We start from the raw sequence: 19,370 nt of genomic DNA, 5'->3' as shown, positions 1-19,370 counted from the left end.
AGAATATAGCACAATTACGGTAAAGAACCAAGCTATGACAATATATACGTGCATAGGCATACAGATGAAGCTTTACTGTATTGTTAAACACGCTAGGGCGACCGCATTCCCATATCCATGTATCCCTTGATCACTCTACCTAGGTCACTGCAACAACGAGCAGGCGTTGTCCGCCCACTGGAAACACGTGTTTGGCCCTGATAAACCACGGAAGACCTCCAAGTCTACCGCTTTTATCAGACCGCACCCAAACTGCACCCTAGTCCACCTTCTGGCACTGAGCCTAACACACCACTTCCCCTTAAAAAAAAGCTTCCACCGGTGCATCCGATCCTCCAGCACCCACAACAGGCCCCTGCTGTACTTGTTCTGGGATGTAGAGGAAGTTTGCACTGTGGCTGTCCCTGCTGTACTGGTTCTGGGACATAGGGGAAGCTTGCACTGCTGCTGCCCCTGCTGTATATATTCTGGTACACAGGAAGCTTGCACTGCTGCTGCCCCTGCTGTACATATTCTGGTACACAGGAAGCTTGCACTGCTGCTGCCCCTGTTGTACGTATTCTGGGACAGAGGGGAAGCTTGCGCTGCTGCCCCTGCTGTACATATTCTGGTACACAGGAAGCTTGCACTGCTGCTGCCCCTGTTGTACGTATTCTGGGACATAAGGGAAGCTTGCACTGCTGCTGCCCCTGCTGTACGTATTCTGGGACAGAGGGGAAGCTTGCACTGCTGCTGCCCCTGCTGTACATATTCTCAGACATAGGAGAAGCTTGCACTACTGCTGCCCCTGCTGTACTTGTTCTGGGATGTAGAGGAAGCTTGCACTGCTGTTGCCCCTGCTGTACTCGTTCTCAGACACGGGAGAAGCTTGCACAGCAGCTGCCCCTGCTATACTTCTTGTACATTGAAAACTTGCACTGCTGCTGCCCCTGCAGTACATATTCTGGTACATAGGAAGCTTGCACTGCCGCTGCTGGACGTATTCTGGGACTGAGGTGAAGCTTGCACTGCTGCTGCCCCTGCTGTACATATTCTGGTACACAGGAAGCTTGCACTGCTGCTACCCCTGCTGTACTTATTCTGGAACAGAGGGGAAGCTTGCACTACTGCTGCCCCTGCTGTACATATTCTGGGACATAACGGAAACTTGCACTGCTGCTGCACCTGCTCTACTTTTTTTGGGACACAGGGGAAGCTTGCACTGCTGCTGCCCCTGCCACGCCATACCTGTTTTGGGACACAAGGGAAGCCTGAACTAGTGCTACGTATTCTGGGACAGAGGGGAAGCTTGCACTGCTGCTGCCCCTGCTGTACGTATTCTGGTACACAGGAAGCTTGCACTGCTGCTGCCCCTGCTGTACTCGTTCTCGGACACAGGAGAAGCTTGCACTACTGCTGCCCCTGCTGTACTTGTTCTGGGATGTAGAGGAAGCTTGCACTGCTGCCGCCCCTGCTGTACGTATTCTGGGACAGAGGGGACGCTTGCACTGCTGCTGCCCCTGCTGTACGTATTCTGGGACTAAGGGGAAGCTTGCACTGCTGCTGCCCCTGCTGTACATATTCTGGTACACAGGAAGCTTGCACTGCTGCTGCGCCTGCTCTACTTTATTGGGACACAGGGGAAGCTTGCACTGCTGCTGCTCCTGCCACACCATACCTGTTTTGGGACACAAGGGAAGCCTGCAATAGTGCTATAGTGTGGTACAGTATGTGTAGTATGCTGTTACTTGTGCCGTACTGTTCTATCAGCTTGAGGCAAGCTTTAGCTGCCGCAGTCTGTGGTACATCTGCTCCATGTGAGAGAGGCGCACACTATCTGTACCACCTGTGCCACAGAACGTCTGTGGGTGTCTTTCTGTATATACAAATCAATGTACACGTGCTTGTGCACACAGACTAACAGACATACAGCTGCCCGGGTATGAGGGCGCACAGACACACAAGACAGCAGGCGCGGTGCGTCCGTTGGGGCGTAGCCCCCCCGCCCGCAGCTACCTCAGCGTCTTTGAACTTAAGTAGTCAGTTTACTTAAGCTCAAAGACGCCGAGGGAGAACTGACAATCATGTCAGTCAGCATGACGTCGGACCGCCCACCCCCTTCAGAGTCTGAAGGGGGTGGGCGGTCCGGCGTTATGTTGACTGACATGATTGTTAGACCAGGGGCAACAGGCAGCAGCATAAGTGCGCATGAGTGGGGAAGGTGGGCGAACTTTTCCGCCGTGCCCAGTCATGCGCACTAGTGTCTGCTCTGGCTGGTGCATGCCCATTAGGAGAGCAAGGGTTGAGCAAAGGCTCAAACCTCGGTCTCCTAATGGGCAGGCGGGCGAGTAGTAACCGTGCCCTAAGCCAGCAGCGCCAGGATTGGCTGAGAGGGGTTGCCAGTCCACTCCAGTCAGTGCCGTTCGTGAAGGTGCCAAGGGGAGCAGAGGTGTCGCGGACCGGCTGTGAGGTAAGTTTTCCGTTTTATGTTTAATTCCCTGGCCCCCAACCCCGCGCGACTGAATGCTATATTATTATCGTAGTTTTGGGGGAAATAATGGCCCACTAAAAGTACACGTGCAGCGATCTGTGTACATTGTGACTGAACACTTGCGTTTTAATTATGATCAGAGACTAATATATTTCGCCCGAAGTGAAACAGCACTGTAACGTTTAGTCTAGCTTTGACTGGTCATCATTCCCGTTTAAACTAGCTCATTGGAGCCGTTTTCCGTGATCCTTTGCTTTCCACCCTCTGATAGCCACTCGTGATGCTGCTGAACACCTTCTCACATTTTTTAAATTACGAAGAACATGCAATACTGACATCATGTGGTTTTCTTTGGCAACGCTTTGTATTTTTATTTATTTTATTTATTTATTTAATGCGTTTTTATATAGCACGGACTTTACCCGAAGGTGTCAGAGCGCTTCACAATAGGAAAAGTACTGATACATGAGGAGAAAATTACAAGTGAGCATGTTACAAAAGCAAACGTTACGTTACATGAGGCCATAGTGACAATTGTGCAAATATCAAGAGCAAACAAAATACAAGAGGTAGCAAACGATACGATACAAAAGGAAAAAGTGACATGTGTGCATGTTACAAAGCATACAAAGTACAAGTAGAGGTATACTACTGCAATAAATGGCAGACACTCAAAACACAAAAACAAACGTTACGTTACATGAGGCAATGGTGGCAGTTGTGCATGTATCAAAAGCAAACAAAATACAAGAGGTAGCAAACAATACGTTACAAAAGGAAAGGTGACATGTGTGCATGTTACAAAAGAGTACAAAGTACAAGTAGATGTATAATACTGCACTAAATGGCAGACACTCAAAACACAAGAACACACTGGGAAGGCACTTCTATAGGCATGGATAACAGAATTTCCTATAATGGAAGGACATCCTTCAGATAATAGAGAGGGCGTGAATTAAATTTGGAAGTGTCTTTAAAGGAGGAGAACTTTGAGGTCAGTTTTGAAGGCCTGGGAAGAGGTTGTGGTCCGGAGCTGAGGCGGAAGTGAGTTCCAGATTCTCACCGCGTTGCCTGAAAAGGATTGGGCCATCGATCTTTCCTTCTTGAAAGTGGGAGGATCAAGCAATACATTTTCTGCATTACGTGATGGTCTAGAGCCTCCAGAGAGTTTCAGTTTATTCGCCAGGTAGCGAGGGGAGGAGGAGTGCAAGACTTTGTGGGTGATACAGGCAGTCTTGTAGACAGATCTTGCCTCGATGGGAAGCCAACGGAGGGTGGATAAAATGGGTGTGATGTGGTCGCTTCTTTTGGCCCCATATATGAAACGAGCTGCTGAATGGAGAACAGACTTAAGGGGGGACAGGTGGGATTTGGGGAGGCCAGCAAGAAGAGAATTGCAGTAGTCCAATCTGGAGAGAACCAGCAATTGGACCAGGGTTTTAAAGTCTTGCTCCGGGAAGAAGTGACGAATCCCCCAAAGAAGGCACAGTTGGTATCGAGCAGACTTTGCAATGGAATTGATGTGGGAGAGTAGATTTGAGTTTTTTGTCGAATATGACACCAAGGGATTTTGCCCTGTCGACTATGATGGGTTTATTGTTAAGTAGATTCATCTGATCCATCCATGATTGAACCGGGGGAGGAGAAAGTGAGGAGGAGAGGAGGAGGAATTCAGTTTTGGAGGAATTCAGAATCAGTTGATGTGTTAACATCCAGTTTTGAATGGAGTCGAGAGTAGAGCTTAGGATGGAGAGATCGTGAGTGGAGGCCACCTTAAGGTAGATTTGAGTGTCGTCCGCATAGAGATGATAGTGGATCTCGGATTTACTAAGGAGATTTCCCAATGGTTCTAAATAGAGATTGAACAATGTGGGTGCAAGTATAGAGCCTTGAGGAACACCTTGACCGACCGCCAAAGGAGATGAAAGACTGTTCGCTATTTTGATCATTTGGGATCTATCAGAGAGGAAGGAGGCAAACCATTTAAGCACAGTGCCCTTCATGCCCATTCTCTGTTGAAGAGTGTTAAGGACAGTGTTGTGATTGACAGTGTCAAAGGCTGCAGAAAGGTCAAGGAGAATTAGAAGACAAGACTCCCCCAAATCGAGTATCCGCAGCGCGTCATCAATCACTTGCAGCAGGGCTGTTTCAGTGCTGCAGTTTTGAATGAAGCCGGACTGGAAATTGTCAAGAAGATCATTGTCCTTGATATGACGAGAGAGTTGTTTCACTACACATCTTTCTGTGATTTTCGCAAGAAAAGGTAGGTTAGTGATGGGGTGGAAGTTGTTGAGGTCGTTCGCATCAGCGGTGGGTTTTTTAAGCCGAGGGGTGACCTGCCCAGTTTTGAAGGAAACAGGAAGGGAGCCTTGACAGAGGGAGAGGTTGACCAGAGTGGTCCAATAGGAATGAGAATGGGTATAGAAGTCAATGGCAATGGCACTAGGGATGGGGTCAAGAGAATGGTTGGAGGGCTTTGTATCGAGGATGCATTTGAGGAGGGCATCTTCAGAGATGGGGTCAAAGTTCTGCCAAATGGTTAAGGATTTGCGCTCTTCTGTAGGGGCAGGATGAATGACCTGATCCACAAGTGATTTCACTCTTTCGTCAAAGAATATAGCGAATGCCGCTGCTTTCTTTGTAGAATCCTCCAACTTGGAGGTTGGGGAGAGGAGTTTGGGTTCTTGATGAGATCGAATAGTTTTTTGGGTCTATTTTTGGCTGAGTCGAGGAGGGATCTGAAGTGCGACGTTTTTCCAAGGAAGATGTGCTTGTGGTACTTGGATCTTGCTGAACGAAGCGTGGCCAAATTATCGGTGGAGGGTGCGTGTCTCCATTGTTTCTCAAGGACTCTTAGGTACTTCCTCTCTTCATGGAGGGATTTGTTGAACCAAGGTGCTGAGGGAGTAGGACTTTTCTTTTTGCTTTGGAGAGGAGTGACATTATTGATTTCGACTGCAAGGACTGTGAGGCATTGGGAGGTGAGTTTGTTAACAGCTAGGTTTGGGTCTAGCCTTGGAAGTAATAGCAAAGCTGAATCACAGAGGGTACCAAGGTCAATATTTTTAGTGTCACGGAACCAGGAAGTAGCCCTCTTAGGTTGGCCGAGAGTTATAGAGTGTGATAGGTGAAGAGAGAATGGGATGAGGAGGTGGTCAGGCCAGTCCACATGAATAGGGGTAGTGATAGTCAGCAAGCCTGCTTTAGAAATAACAAGGTCCAGGATTGAGCCCTTAGAGTGTGTTGTTTCTGTGCAGTGTTGGATAAGATCGTTTGCACAGAGGAAGGTGGCCAGCAAATTCGCAGAAGAGTCTTGAGGCGAGCCCCAGTGAACATTGAAGTCACCCACGAAGATCTGATTGTCACTTTGCGAGTATTGGTCGCTGATGAAGTCAGTGAGTTCCTCCATAAACGAAGGGATGCTACCAGGCGGGCGGTAAATGGCATGGAATCTGAGGGGTGAGCGGTGGTGCAATTGAAGCTCAAGAGACAGGCATTCAAAAGTGCGGAAGGAGCTGTTAGGAAAAGCTTTAAGTTGAAGGGAGTTTCTAAAGATGACTGCAACAACTCCCCCAACTTTGTCAATTCTGTCATTTCTAAATATAGACTAGCCTGTGGGTAATAGGAGATCAAACAGAGTGAGAGATATCGTTGAACCAGGTCTCTGTGAGGAAGACCATGTCAATATTGTGAAGGATGATGGTATCGGAGATTTCAAGTTTGTGTTTTATTGCAGATCTGCAGTTGTGGAGCAGACAGCGCAGCTCTGTCAAGACTGTTTTGGTGACGGGGGCACTTGGACTATGAGGGGTGATGGGGATATTGTACTTATACGAGGGTGCTCGGGAGGGTTTAGGTGGATGAGTGGTTCTGACAGAGGAGATGGTCGGAATAGTGTAGATAGTAGGGTTACTTGGAGATGAAAGTGGAAGAAGGGTGGCGTTCGAGGGCTTGTGTGAGTTTGCGATGTTTACAGATGACAGGTTATGCTTGGCTATTATGAAGTGTGGGGGCGAGGTGCGTGGGAAGGTGAGTGTTTTCCAAAGGAATTGAGGTGTATGGAAAAGTGGAAATCTTGGAGCTTAAAAGTGAAATGGTAGCTTCAAGTTGGGAGATGGAGGTGATAAGAGAGCCTAGCTTATTTTCCACAGAGAGTAGGGCAGAGCACGGCATGTTGGGTGGCTCGATGGCAACAGGAGGGGGTGCTCTTGGCGGTAGAAGGCAGCGATAGGTGGGGGAACGGGAGGGGAGTTGGGGTACAGGGTTCAGAGGTGGGGAAAGGTAGTGGTTGAGAGCAGGCATTGGTGCACCAGAGATGAAAGCAGAGTTGTCTTTGTTGGCGTTGCAAGAAGGATAGGAATTAAGGACATAATTAGGGGGAGATAAGAAAGGAGCGCGGCGGTGGGGCGGAAGGAGAGTGGAGGAATGTGTGGAGTCATAGGGATGAAGGAGGTTTGGGAGGAAAAAAGGGGAGGGGGTTGGAGAGGTCCTGTCAGCTAGGTGAGGTGGCTGTGAGGGAACAGGCATCTGGCAGAGTGAGGGGGTTGGGAGATAGGGAAGTTGAAGAAAGGAAGTGGTTCTGCAAGGCCCGAGGGAGGGAAAGGGTTACCAAGGGGGGAAAAGGGGATAGCACAGCATTACTGGAGGAGTGGGGGTTAGGAGAGAGATGCAATGGGTTTGTGGAGAAATCGGGGTACATAGCGAGGGGAGGAGGGGGTAGAAAAGAGGAGAAGATGAGGGAAAAAGGGGAACGTAAGGAAAGTTAACTAGGGGAGAAGGTTGAAGGAGAGGTGGACTAAAAAGGGGGGTGGCAGGTAGGGATAGGGGGGAGGAGATGAGATTGGAGTACCGGGACGGTGCAGATTGGACGAGGAGCGTGTTAGCTAGAGGTAAGGCTGAAGTGATGAAGGGGGGGCATACTGTGAGGGGGAAGAATGGGAGGGGAGGGCACAGGGGAGGGGGAGGGAAGAGGGTCGACTTGTGCCTCTCGAGGGTGCAGCCTATTGGAGAGTAGGGGGGTCAGGGGAGGAGAAAGGGAGTAATTGGTGGAGCTAGATGAAGAGTCAAGGGATAACCCAGTCGCAGGGGAGGGGAGTAGGGAAGGGAAGAGGTGGTCAAAGAGAGAGAGACAGGTGTCTTTGGCTTGGATCATGACAGTACCGTTGTTATAGAGTGAAATAGTGAGGGAGCCGTTGAAACACGCAGAGGGGGAAATATGTAGCTGCTTCCAATGAGGGAAAGAGGAGGAGGAGGTGACGTTAAGGGAATTGTAAAAGCTGGTGGACCAAGAGGGGATGTCGTGAGTGAAAAAAATGAAATCGTTTTTGAGCCTCCCATAACGACCATTGTAAAATTGATCAACAAAAAGGGAATCAGGGAAACATTCAATGGTGTTATGCTTGAATCGTTTTGCTGAAGCTTTAGTCAGGTTAGAAGGGTAAATGATTTTGTAGCAATTAATTTCAGACATAACTCGAGTGGTGGCCATGTTGGGAAACTGAGGAGGAGGAGGGTGGTGGGGATATGAGAAGGGTGTTACTAGGAAAGCGGTGGTGAGGAGAAGTATAAGGACCAGAAGTGGGCACATATTCTAGACGTCGGGTGAAGAGATCTGAACTAATGTGCAGTCAGGGAAGTGAGGCGATTAGGAACAGGTTGTTACTTCAGAACAGGACTGATTCAACAAGATAGGACTGAAGATAGAGCGGTGTAAGAGGAAGATGGGGGCACAGATTCCAGTAGTCAAGAAGGCTTTACTGCTTGGGAGACTATATGATTCCGCTGGTATTTGATGGGCCCTTCACCTAGGTAATCACATAATATACATGGTGCCACCTGGCACTAGATCATATTTACAAGGGAATTATTTACACATGACAGGGCCAACTGGACCGCTGTCAGAGCCATCATAAAGCAAACTTAGTAACAGTAAAACAGATCATAAACGTACAACCAGTAACCACTAGTAATAACTGTACTTAGCATCAGCCTGTAACATAAACCACATTATGCACAGCATCACATTAGGAGCCAAACGCATTGTACGCCCATAATCTCAACAGTCTAATATTAGACCCTAACCTCCTAAGTATCACCAACATTAGGGGCACAAAGCACAGGGTGGAATATAATCTCACTAGCATAAACCATAGTATTGAAGACAACATCATAATCATAAAAAACACATTTAGAGGTAGCCAGAACAGGGTCCGTAAATCATACTACATGAAATACATTTCCTAGCACCACATAAACACATTAGGGCCTGGCGCCCTACAAACCTCCTAGTCCCCCTGGCCAACTGGCCATCTCAAAGGGGCTCAAATGCCCTGGGTCCAGAATGTCAGGGCTGCTGCCAATGCATCGAAAGTCCAGGGTGCATACTTGCGCAAACCTAAACGTTGCAGCTGGCACTAAGTGCTGCGCAGCTGTGTACAGTTTTGTCTGAATCAAACGAAACCATCTATGGTTAAAAGAATGCACGCGTTGCTGGTGGCAGACTGGCCCACAATGAAAGTGCATCGGCTCAAGGTCTATTGATCTGGTCTGTGATAATTGAAGGCTGCAGGGGTGCTGGAACTATTTTCAGAGTGGGGGTGCTGCCATCAATGCTGTGACTGAAATCACAGGGATTGTGTAAAATCCAAAGGTAGCACAAGACAAGTGTCACAAATGCACTACACTCGTTCATCAGGAATGTGGTAAGGGTGTAGTATTTACCTGGTAAGATAATTAAAAGCTTACATGTTGCACTACTATGTGTACACTACAGTCAAAGGTGGGTATGTTTAGTGCTGTAAGATATGGGGTATTTTGTAATGTACTTGCATATTTCAAGTCTACACCTTCAGAATTGCTTTATAAACATTCTTGCCCTCTCAAATTTGCTGTAAAATGCTCCATTTGCACACACTTTGCAAGACCCTCTCCCCTCGAGTCCCTCCTATGATAGTCGGCACGCTCGCTATCGACATAACACTCATCCTCAACTTTTACGCCTCACCAATTTCAAATGTCACCAGCCGCCCCTGAGTCACAGACAATAAATAGGAACAAGCATTTACAATGCAATGGTCTCGGCATTGTTAAAGTTAGAGCTATTGGCATTGCTCATGACATTGTTTTTGTTTTTAAAACATTTAAAGAAACGGCATTGTTATTTACAATGTCAATAGCTTAATCTCTCTCAAATGCGAGACCTATTGCATTTGCACCCACACACAGAGCCACACACACAGAGCCACCCACACACACAGAGCCACCTACACAGAGCAACCCACACACAAATAGAGCCACCCACGCATAGAGCCACCTACAAAAAAAAGCCAGCCACACACATACACACACACACACACATAGAGCCTCACACACACATAGAGCCACCCACAGAGCCGCAATGTGTGGCGCAAGCTGCCCTGGCACTTATATGTTTTTTACTTCTATATATATATTTTTTCATAAATTAAGCACTGCAGTAACCACAAACTGTTCTGAGCATCAGTATGACGGTTCTTCTTAAATTCCTGGGTCTGGCCACAGATAAAAGGATCGTGACTTCAAAGGGAGGTGCTCAGAGTTCAACCCCGCAGCTAGGAAGAGTGGACAGCAACTGGTAATTGAGGGTAATAGCCCGCGCAGGCAGCCTCGCTTTGAAAGGGAGACCGGCTCTTAGATGGCTGGTCAGCGGTCAGGACTGACATTCCGAAATGGCTGCCGAAGTTGCACTACCGGACAACCACTGCGGATAGTCCTTCCTTTGTGTTTTGGAAGCTGAGAGCGGGCGCAGTGACAGTAAGTGGGCAGAGAGGGGAGGGCAGCCAGGGAGCTGCACACAGTCGCGGCGGAGGAGGCAGCGTTCAAGTGCAGGTGTGTGTTCCCTCACCCACAGCACCTGCAGCCCCTCGGGGGCGCCTCCTGCCCCAAGCCACCTTCTCCTTGCAGAATATTCTCCAGGAGGAACCATGGAGACCTCAAGAAATCTACACAGAAAGTTCTGGACCCGAAGAAGGACGTCTTGACCCGCCTGAAGCACCTGCGAGCCGTGTTGCCAAAATCACATTCTTAAATTTCCGGTGTTATTGTTTTCCCCTCCTTCTCGAAACATTTTTACAGGACGGTTTCCAATTATGCTGGTGTTCGGTTCAGCCTACTACCTAAAAGTCGCACACTTTCAGTACAATTGTGTTTGTATTGCTTTTTGTAAAATAAAAATTAAAAGTTATTCGGAGACATTCCCAGACTTTGTAAAACTGGGCTCAGAAAAGCTGACTATGTGAATTTAGCTTGCCAATTCTCTTGCAGAAGGGGGTGGTGGAGCTGATTTTACTGAGACCTGATACCATTACCAACCAACACGTTTCTATAGTTGAGCACTTGCAAAGGAATGCGAAGGCAGCACTTTCATGTAAAGGAACCCCCACTGCGGTCTTGAAAAGTTAGTAACTGCACAATTCAGAATTTGCTTACTTCAATATTCATGTTCTGTTGAGAGAATCCGGTTCTCAGTTAAAGTCTTCCATTATAAACAATTTGCGAAAATTACAAACACGATCTGAAAAGCATTCCACCCTGCGAATTTCATCCGCTTGCAGATTAATTTGTTACCAAAAAATATATATAAAAATTAAATAAGTAAAATAAATGGCGTATCCCAGACACTCCTATTGTATGATCTGGACTCAGCACTGTGTAACACAGAACTGAATTAACTAATGCATATTTTGCTGGACAATTACACGCTCGCCTCTTTACAGACACACTAATTCAGTAAATTCATTTACATGATAAGCAAATAAGTAGGATTCCAAAATGGTTCCAAATTGACTGTACACAAATGGATTTAGTCTGGACATCGTTGAAAAACGAACCCTCAAATATCCTTTTCTTCACATAAAATCAATATGAGATTGCAGCGGTCATCACAGGGAGGCTACTGGATGCAGGGCCACCAATGCACAAAATCAATTCAATATAGGAAGCGGGGAGCTTCACTTACAGTGCATCTCGGCTGACCGCCTCATAAGCTTAACAGCTACGCTGGGTGCATTTAAAGCAACAAATAACAAAACATAGCACGTTCGTGCCTTGATGCTGTGGTGAAAACTGCAGATGAAGGGGCCTGATGTGAAGAAACACGAGGACATATTTGTATTCTGCTGCCCATCCACCAGAATGGTTTTTCGCTCATTTATTGCTCTAACCCTGCAGTAAACATTGTGCGATATTAACCGCAGCTGCTTGCAACGTCCCGAACAGGACACATGTTTTCCTGTCAAATGGTGGCTTTTTGTGGCTGATTAAGGCTAGGGTTACATAGACACTGCCTTAGGTGAGAAACTGCTTAACATTTTTCTCATGGTTATTGGAGCACATGTTTTGCTTACGCCTCGTATATTATCGGGAATGTTTCGTCTCCATTTGTTAAACATGCACGTCACTATTTCGTGGTAAACGGTGCCTGTTCCTTACAGAACATAACAGAGCCCAAAACTGAAACACTTGGAGTGAGATGTACAAAGAACGAGGTATAAAAGACTTTATTGTATCATTAGATAAAACCTTTGCAAAATGAACAAGCAACGGACGAAGGGGGAGCGGACGAGCACACGACCAAGGCAGCGTCCTTTTCGGATTCGGGGGCGTGTTTTGCTGTTGTCTCCTCCTTGAGACTTTTCGCAAAAAACACGCCCCCCGATCCGAAAAGGACGGGGCATGATTGGAGTGACGGGACCTCTTCTCCAATGGCTGGCCAGCATTTACGAGGCCAGCCAATGGAGAACAGGGCAGAAGAGGGGCGGGTTCAAGCCCCTCTTCTCCCAAGTCATTAAATCTCCGGACTTCCGGTCTGCCGACCGGATGGTCCCGAGACCTAAAAACTGGACAGATGGTTGGACAGGAGTATGGAAACATGATTGGTTCAGGAGGGATGCAAGCACACATCTTGAGTCACAAAGCCGCCCAAGCAGGTACATTGAGCCGACAGGTACACGTGGCTTGATTTACGAGTGCAAATTGGCCTCTGATATTGACAAAACAAGTCTATGCATTGGTAAAGTGATTTACTCATGTACAAATGTAACGAGTATAATGCCGAATATTGCCCCTTGTGGTCTGGTATCTCTGATGAGTAAAGCCTATTCCAAGGGCAGAGCGAGGGAGGGAGGGGGCGGGGTTCATCCCCCAGAATGCCCCGTGAGGACTGCGCACCGCCACAAACTCACAGGTTTCTGGGGTGTTCATGCGCGTCTGCATGAAAAATTGCCACTGACTGCACTCGCAGATTTACTCCACTGGAAACCTTTTTCCCTCGTGCAGTCAAAAGAAAACAATCTACTGTAACCCACACTGTCCTTTTTAGGTCTCGGCTAGCGAAGGCTGCGCTTGCGCAGTCTCGCTTGCGAGATTTAATGTCTTTCAGTAGTGGGGCTTGAACCCGCCCCTCTTCTCCATTGGCTGGTATCTTAAATGCTGGTCAGCCATTGGAGAAGAGCTTTGTCTGTCGAAACAAGCCCAGTCTTTTTCGGATTCGGGGGTGTGTTTTTTCGCTTCTTTCTCTTTTTTTAAGCCCGTCCCTTTTACACTGGTGGGCGTGTTTTTTTTTTTTTTTTTTTACAGGGACCTTCTCGTGTTTATTAGGTCTCGGCTACCGAAGGCTGCGCTTGTTGATCCTTCGGGTCGAGTATGCGCTATATAAATATGCACACAAAAAAATAGGTGGCTTTGGAGAACGCTATTCGTGTCTTTTTGTTGGCGGGAAGTGCTTTGGTTCTGTTCTCACGGCGGCTCCCTCGGTCACAGGACGGGCGCACAGTTGATCGAGCCGAAGCCCACTGTGCCGAAGCCCGGCTTGAGAACGTCGTGGTCACGGTAACACACGGGTAAGTGAAAGCGGCCCGCCACCACCCACAACAACCTCCTAATTATAGGGGCTGTTGTTTTTAATTTTGTGCTGCGTCGCCAGTCCTGTATCTGTTGCTCAGCCGGCGGCTTCCTCCGTCCACTGTCCGCAGACCACCCCTTCTATTGTCCACAATTTGCAGTTCCCAGTCACACACCCTTTTCCGTCCCTCGGCAGACCCCAGACCTTCCCGCCTGCTGTTCACTGGTAGCCTCTCTTCTCACTAATTCTGTACTCATATCCCCTCACTGCCCACAGCAGATCTCCCTCCCATCCTCTTCAATGGGATCCTCCTGGTCTCCTTTCCAGCCTCTTCTCACTAACTCTGTGCTCAGCCCACAGACCACAGATCTCTCACCCATCCTCTTCTCAGCCTCTCTCCACAGTCCACAGATCTCCTTCCCTCCCCTGACAAGCCACTCCGGAGCCCGCAGGTCTCTCTTCTCACTCAGGATCTCTCTCAGCCCATCATCTGCCTCTGCTCACAGACCGCAGATCTCTCCCTTCCATTCTCGCTCCACAGTCGGCAGATCTTCCGCCCCGACTCGCACCTCCGGAGCCTGTCGACCTCTTTCACATCTCACTCGGTATCTGTGTACTCAGTCCCTCGTCTTCTGCCTCAGTCCACAGAGCTCAGATCGCTCACCCATCCTCTCTCCGCAATCCACAGATCTCTCTCCCATCATCTTCCCAGCCTCTCTCCACCGTCCCGTCGCCCCTGCTCCGTTACCCTCCCTCCCAGCCTGACCGCTTCCCCGCCGTCCACACATTCCCCAGACATCTTCCACTTTTTTTTTTTTTGCATATTTATATAGCGCGAACTCGACCCGAAGGTATTGGAGCGCTTTACACGAGCACCGTATTTACATTACACATTCAGGCACGGGAGAATAAGTGATTTGCCCAGAATCACAGGATGTGGACTAGACCCGAGGCTCAAACCCTGGTTTCCAACACCAAAGTCAGCAATCTAGCCGACGGACCTCATCCCCTCCACTTTCAATATCTCTCTCGGTTCCTGCTGGTCCACGCCAGGCCCCGCTCGTGGGGGTCAGCCCCACTGACAGGCGTGTCTCGCTCCTCGTGCAAGGCGTCTATCCTCTTATAGAAGAGCTGGGTTCAGTTCAAGCCACCAAGTTTGGTCACCTAGGGGCTAAAAGCGTGTACAGATCAGAGAGCAACAACTCCCCCCCCCCCCCCCTCCCTACAGCCACCACAACCGTGTGGCGGTTTCCGAAGTGCCAGTACCAGTTAAGGGGGTACTGGTCGAGGAACTCAAAACCATACACTTTGGGGGAACTTGTAACAGGGCCCCGCATTTGCGTGGAAAAAGGATGTTTGCTAGCTATATTAGTCAGCAATACTTTATTTTTATAGCAAAATTAATCTAATACATCTTTCAATAATAATGTTCATTTGTTGACAGTAAAAGGTTCCCAAACAATCTTAAAACGGTGTCCCTTTGACAAGTGGCTCACGTATTCCCACACTGTGCACGCGGTGAATTTCCTCTCACAACAGTCATAGTGCCGGGAAAAAATATGACACTTTATTATCTGTGACACAGCAGCAGCGTGTGTGGGTTGCTCTATGTGAATAGCTCTGTGTAGGTGGCTCTGTGAGGGTGGCTCTGTGAGGGTGGGTGGCTTTGTGTGTGTGGCTCTGTGTGTGGGTGCAAATGCAATAGGTCTCGCATTTGAGAGAGATTAAGCTATTGCCATTGTAAATAACAATGCTGTTTCTTTAACCCCTCCCCTGCTCATGACGGAGCCATTCCGTCATGAGCCACGGTTGCCGTGTGCTCATAACGGAGTGGTTCCGTCATGCCGCGACCGTTGGCGGCCGCTCCGCCCATGCGGCGCTGTTTCCCCGCCTGTGCGGGGGGACAATGCAACTGGGCGGAGTCATGACGGAACCACTCCGTCATGAGCACAGCTCAACCGTGACTCATGACGGAGTGGCTCCGTCATGAGCACAACGCCACCGCGCTGCCCCCCCCAAACCCCCCAGCGCTGCGGCGGAATTCCCGCCGCAGCGAAGGGGTTAAATGTTTTAAAAACAAAAACATAAACAAAAATAATGTCATGAGCAATGCCAATAGCTCTAACTTTAACAATGCCGAGACCATTGTATTGTAAATGCTTGTTCAGTTATTTACCACTGCATAGAAAAGAAAATTATGAACAGTTTTATTTCCTCTCGAAAATAAGTAACCCAAGAAAAGGTGGAGAGGCTGTGGCGTTACGGCCAGAGAGGAAAGACTTTGGAACTGGGAAAGCAGGTTCGAGTCTCGGCGTCGGCTCAACATCTTGTGATTCTGGGCAAATGACAATCTCTTCGTGCCCAAAAACATGAACGGTACCTTGTGTAATGTAACCAGTGCTTTGAATGGGTCGGTACGGAGTACCGGCACTTTTGTATTTTGAGAGAGAGAGTACCGGCACTTCTCAAGAGAGAGGTAATGATTTAATCAGAGTGTACCGGCACTTCTCAGAAACAAGCAGGTACTCTGTTACAGAGTACCTGCACTTCTATTTTTCCATTTCAATCACTGAATGCAACTAGTGCTCATGTAAAGCGCTCCAATACCGCTTCGCGTTGTATATAAACTGCAACACCAAACAAGCATTTGCAATGCAATCGGTCTTGCCTTTGGGACGTGTAAGTATTTAGCGATGAAGCACATTTTTGCATATTACTGCAACGAGACTGGTTTTGTTTCTGCTTGCCAACTTCTAATAAGGTCTATTAATGACGGCATCACCAGCTGTGATTACGCTACGTGTTGGCCTGGTGATGACATATTAATAATCTATAAAGTCAGGTCTGTTCATGTGATATCAATTTCGGGGATGTCATAATTAATTTGCAGGCTCAGGCTCGACCTAAAGATGAACGCGTCACCGCCCATTCTCAGCAATGAACGGAAGCACACGCCGGCAAAGGAAGGGGTTGGGATGGGGCAGCTATTTCCTGCGACGTCCATTTTTGTTTAACAAACTGTTTTCCCTTAGTGGAGATAAAAACCCTACTGTGTAAATATAAATAAAAAGTGTACGCATTAAAAAGGAATCAATCTTTCTGACAGGAAGAGTACGCTAAACAGAACGCTGACTCAGGCTCGCCCTAACAAAACAGAAAGACCCCGAAGAGAAACTCCAGGAATGTGTGGTATGTGATGAAAACTTGCACAAGAATCATCAGGGACAAAGAAGGGGAAAAAAACACAAGGGCTGAGGGAAGGAGCGTGGGCAGGGATAGGGAGGGACAGTAGGGGCCAGGGGAGGTGACGGCACAGGTATGGGGGAGCAAGAGAGGTGCTGAGCGATAAAATGGGCAGAAAAGGACCCGGGGCAGAATAGAGTTGAGGGATACAGGGGCAGGAAATACCCGCGGATCTATCTGCTGGTGACAGTAGAGAGGTATAAAGAGGGACGCAGCACAGGGGACAGCAGACAGGTGTGAACAGGGACGCGGCACAGGTGACAGCAAAGAGGTATAAACAGGGACTCTGCACAGGAGACAGCAGAGAGTTATAAACAGGGACGCGGCACAGGTGACACCAGACAGGTGTGAACAGGGACTCTGCACAGGTGACACCAAAGAGGTATAAACAGGGACTCTGCACAGGAGACAGCAGAGAGTTATAAACAGGGACGCGGCACAGGTGACACCAGACAGGTGTAAATAGGTGACAGCAGAGAGGTATATAGAGGGACGCAGTACAGGTGACAACAGACAGGTGTAAATAGGTGACAGCAGAGAGGTATATAGAGGGACGCAGCACAGGTGACAGCAGACAGGTGTAAATAGGTGACAGCAGAGAGGTATATAGAGGGACGCAGCACAGGTGACAGCAGACAGGTGTGAATAGGGGGCAGCAGGCAGGTGTGAATAGGTGACAGCAGGCAGGTGTGAATAGGTGACAGAAGACAGGTGTGAATAGGTGATAGCAGGCAGGTGTGAACAGGTGACAGCAGGCAGGTGTGAATAGGGGACAGCAGGCAGGTGTGAATAGGTGACAGCAGGCAGGTGTGAATAGGTGACAGCAGGCAGGTGTGAATAGGTGACAGCAGGCAGGTATGAATAGGTGACAGAAGGCAGGTGTGAATAGGTGACAGAAGATAGGTGTGAATAGGTGACAGCAGGCAGGTGTGAATAGGTGACAGCAGGCAGGTGTGAATAGGGGACAGAAGGCAGGTGTGAATAGGTGACAGCAGGCAGGTGTGAATAGGTGACAGCAGACAGGTGTAAAGCCGGCGCCAGAGGAGGTGGCACCAGATAGGTGTAAGAATGGATACAGGACAGGTGAGAGGAGGGTTCGGAAAGGAAAGATGTTCGGAAGGAAGCAAGACCTATTTAATGTGCCTATAAGTGTGCTTGTGCAAAGCTTACGTGTGAAAATCCTAAGAGGTATTGTAGGACAAAGAGAACGAAGACAACAAGAGCATAAACAAATCAGTGAGAGCTGATAGAATGAAATGGCAGGATAGCCGCCCAGGACACTGATCTCATGTCCGACACCTCCAGTCAGTCCGTGTATCGCGTGGATGGGGGGGGGCTTGATCCACTTAGAGGGCCCTCGTGGTATTATTCCACCTCCCTGGGAGGGCTTCCATTAGTGCACGAGGGGCTGTTTACCTTGTAAAAGTCCACTCTATCATCACATTCGGATCTTCAACTCTGCATTCTATACAGAGAGTGCTCCTATTTTGTTACTGCCTACGCCCATTGGCGGAGACAGAATGAGAGTGCGGAGGGAGGGGTAGAGCGAAGGGGCACAGGAACGAAGGGGCCTCTTACTTGTGGTGTCTGGTCCTTATTCTTTCGTTTCAGGTCGCCTCACTCGTCGTCCTCCGGCTGCCTTTTCTTTTCTTTCACTCGATGACCGTCCGTTCCCTGCCCCTCCTCCGCGGGCCTCTCTGCCTCCAGGGTTCCCCCCGCTTTAGTCTGCGTTCCTCCGTTCTCCTCCTTCCACACTAGTGTTTTCCTGCCCTTTTCCCTTCTCCGGCTTCCCGGATCGCTCGCCCACTTTCGTTTCTTTTCGCCTCTCCCTCGGTTTCGCTCTTGTGCTCTCAGCGCTCCCTTTTCTCGGTTTCCTCTGCCTCTCTTCCGCCTCGGTTTCTCTCCCCCTGTCTGTCTCGCCCTCCCTCTCAGGCAGTCTCTAACTTCGCTGCTGTTTTCAGATTAGGGCCCCCGCCCTCTGACAGGAAAGCGAAACTTGCCGGTCCGCGTGCTGCCGACAGGGACCGGCCCCATGGACTGGGGTGGGGGTGGGTAGAGATGAGCACGTGGCTGTTCAAACGGATGTATTCTGGGACTCAGGCTGGCAGCTAGAGCCACATTTCGGGGGGGGGTTAAAAGATTTCGGCGGGGGAGTGGTTGTAAGAAGGGGTGAAAACACAACAAAAGCCTAATTAACAAGTAAATGGTCTTTTAAAGACCTGTGGAGTACTCGGGTGCGGCTGCAATTAGAGCGTCGCCAGCGGGCGAAGCTCTCTCTGCCGGGCTGACACACACGACGGGGCGGGGCGGGGGCTGAAGCCCGGAGAACCCAATGGGTGTTTCGCGCCTGTCTGGGGGCTGTATCCCACGGTCATCACAGCTGAAGCAATAGGCTTTATTTTTATTTATTTTATTTATTTATTTAATGCGTTTTTATATAGCGCGGACTTTACCCAAAGGTGTCAGAGCGCTTCACAATAGGAGCAGTAATGATACATAAGGAGCAAAAATACAAGTGAGCATGTTACAAAATCAAACGGTAAATTACATGAGGCAATAGTGACAATTGTGCAAGTATCAAGGGCAAACAAAATAAAAAGAGCGATACGTTACAAAAGGAAAAAGTGATGTGTGCAGTTTACAAGAGCATACAAAGTACACGTAGAGGTAAAAAAAAAATTGCAATAAATAGCCGACACTCAGAACACTAAAACAAAAGTTACATTACATGAGGCAGTGGTGGCCCTTGTGCATGTATCAAAAGCAAACAAAACACAA

The 19,370-nt window shown here is 48.6% G+C and overlaps 1 protein-coding gene across 2 annotated transcripts in view; it reads right to left on the bottom strand.

Moving 5' to 3' along the window:
- The window catches only part of LOC146808928 (interferon-inducible GTPase 5-like), a 32,506-nt gene extending 13,618 nt beyond the window's left edge, over nt 1-18,888 (bottom strand). The window contains exon 1 of one of the 2 annotated variants that reach the window (XM_085615732.1): nt 18,171-18,888. The gene's annotated coding sequence lies outside the window, so the exon portion shown is untranslated. Of the gene's footprint in view, nt 1-18,008 lie in introns of both variants that reach the window. The other variant, XM_085615733.1, reaches the window with a different exon arrangement.
- Nucleotides 18,889-19,370: the final 482 nt, after the last annotated feature.

The sequence above is a fragment of the Triturus cristatus genome, chromosome 7, assembly GCF_964204655.1.
Source record: "Triturus cristatus chromosome 7, aTriCri1.1, whole genome shotgun sequence".
In the NCBI taxonomy this organism is placed as follows: domain Eukaryota; kingdom Metazoa; phylum Chordata; class Amphibia; order Caudata; family Salamandridae; genus Triturus; species Triturus cristatus.
This window is presented reverse-complemented; position numbering and strand designations above follow the sequence as displayed.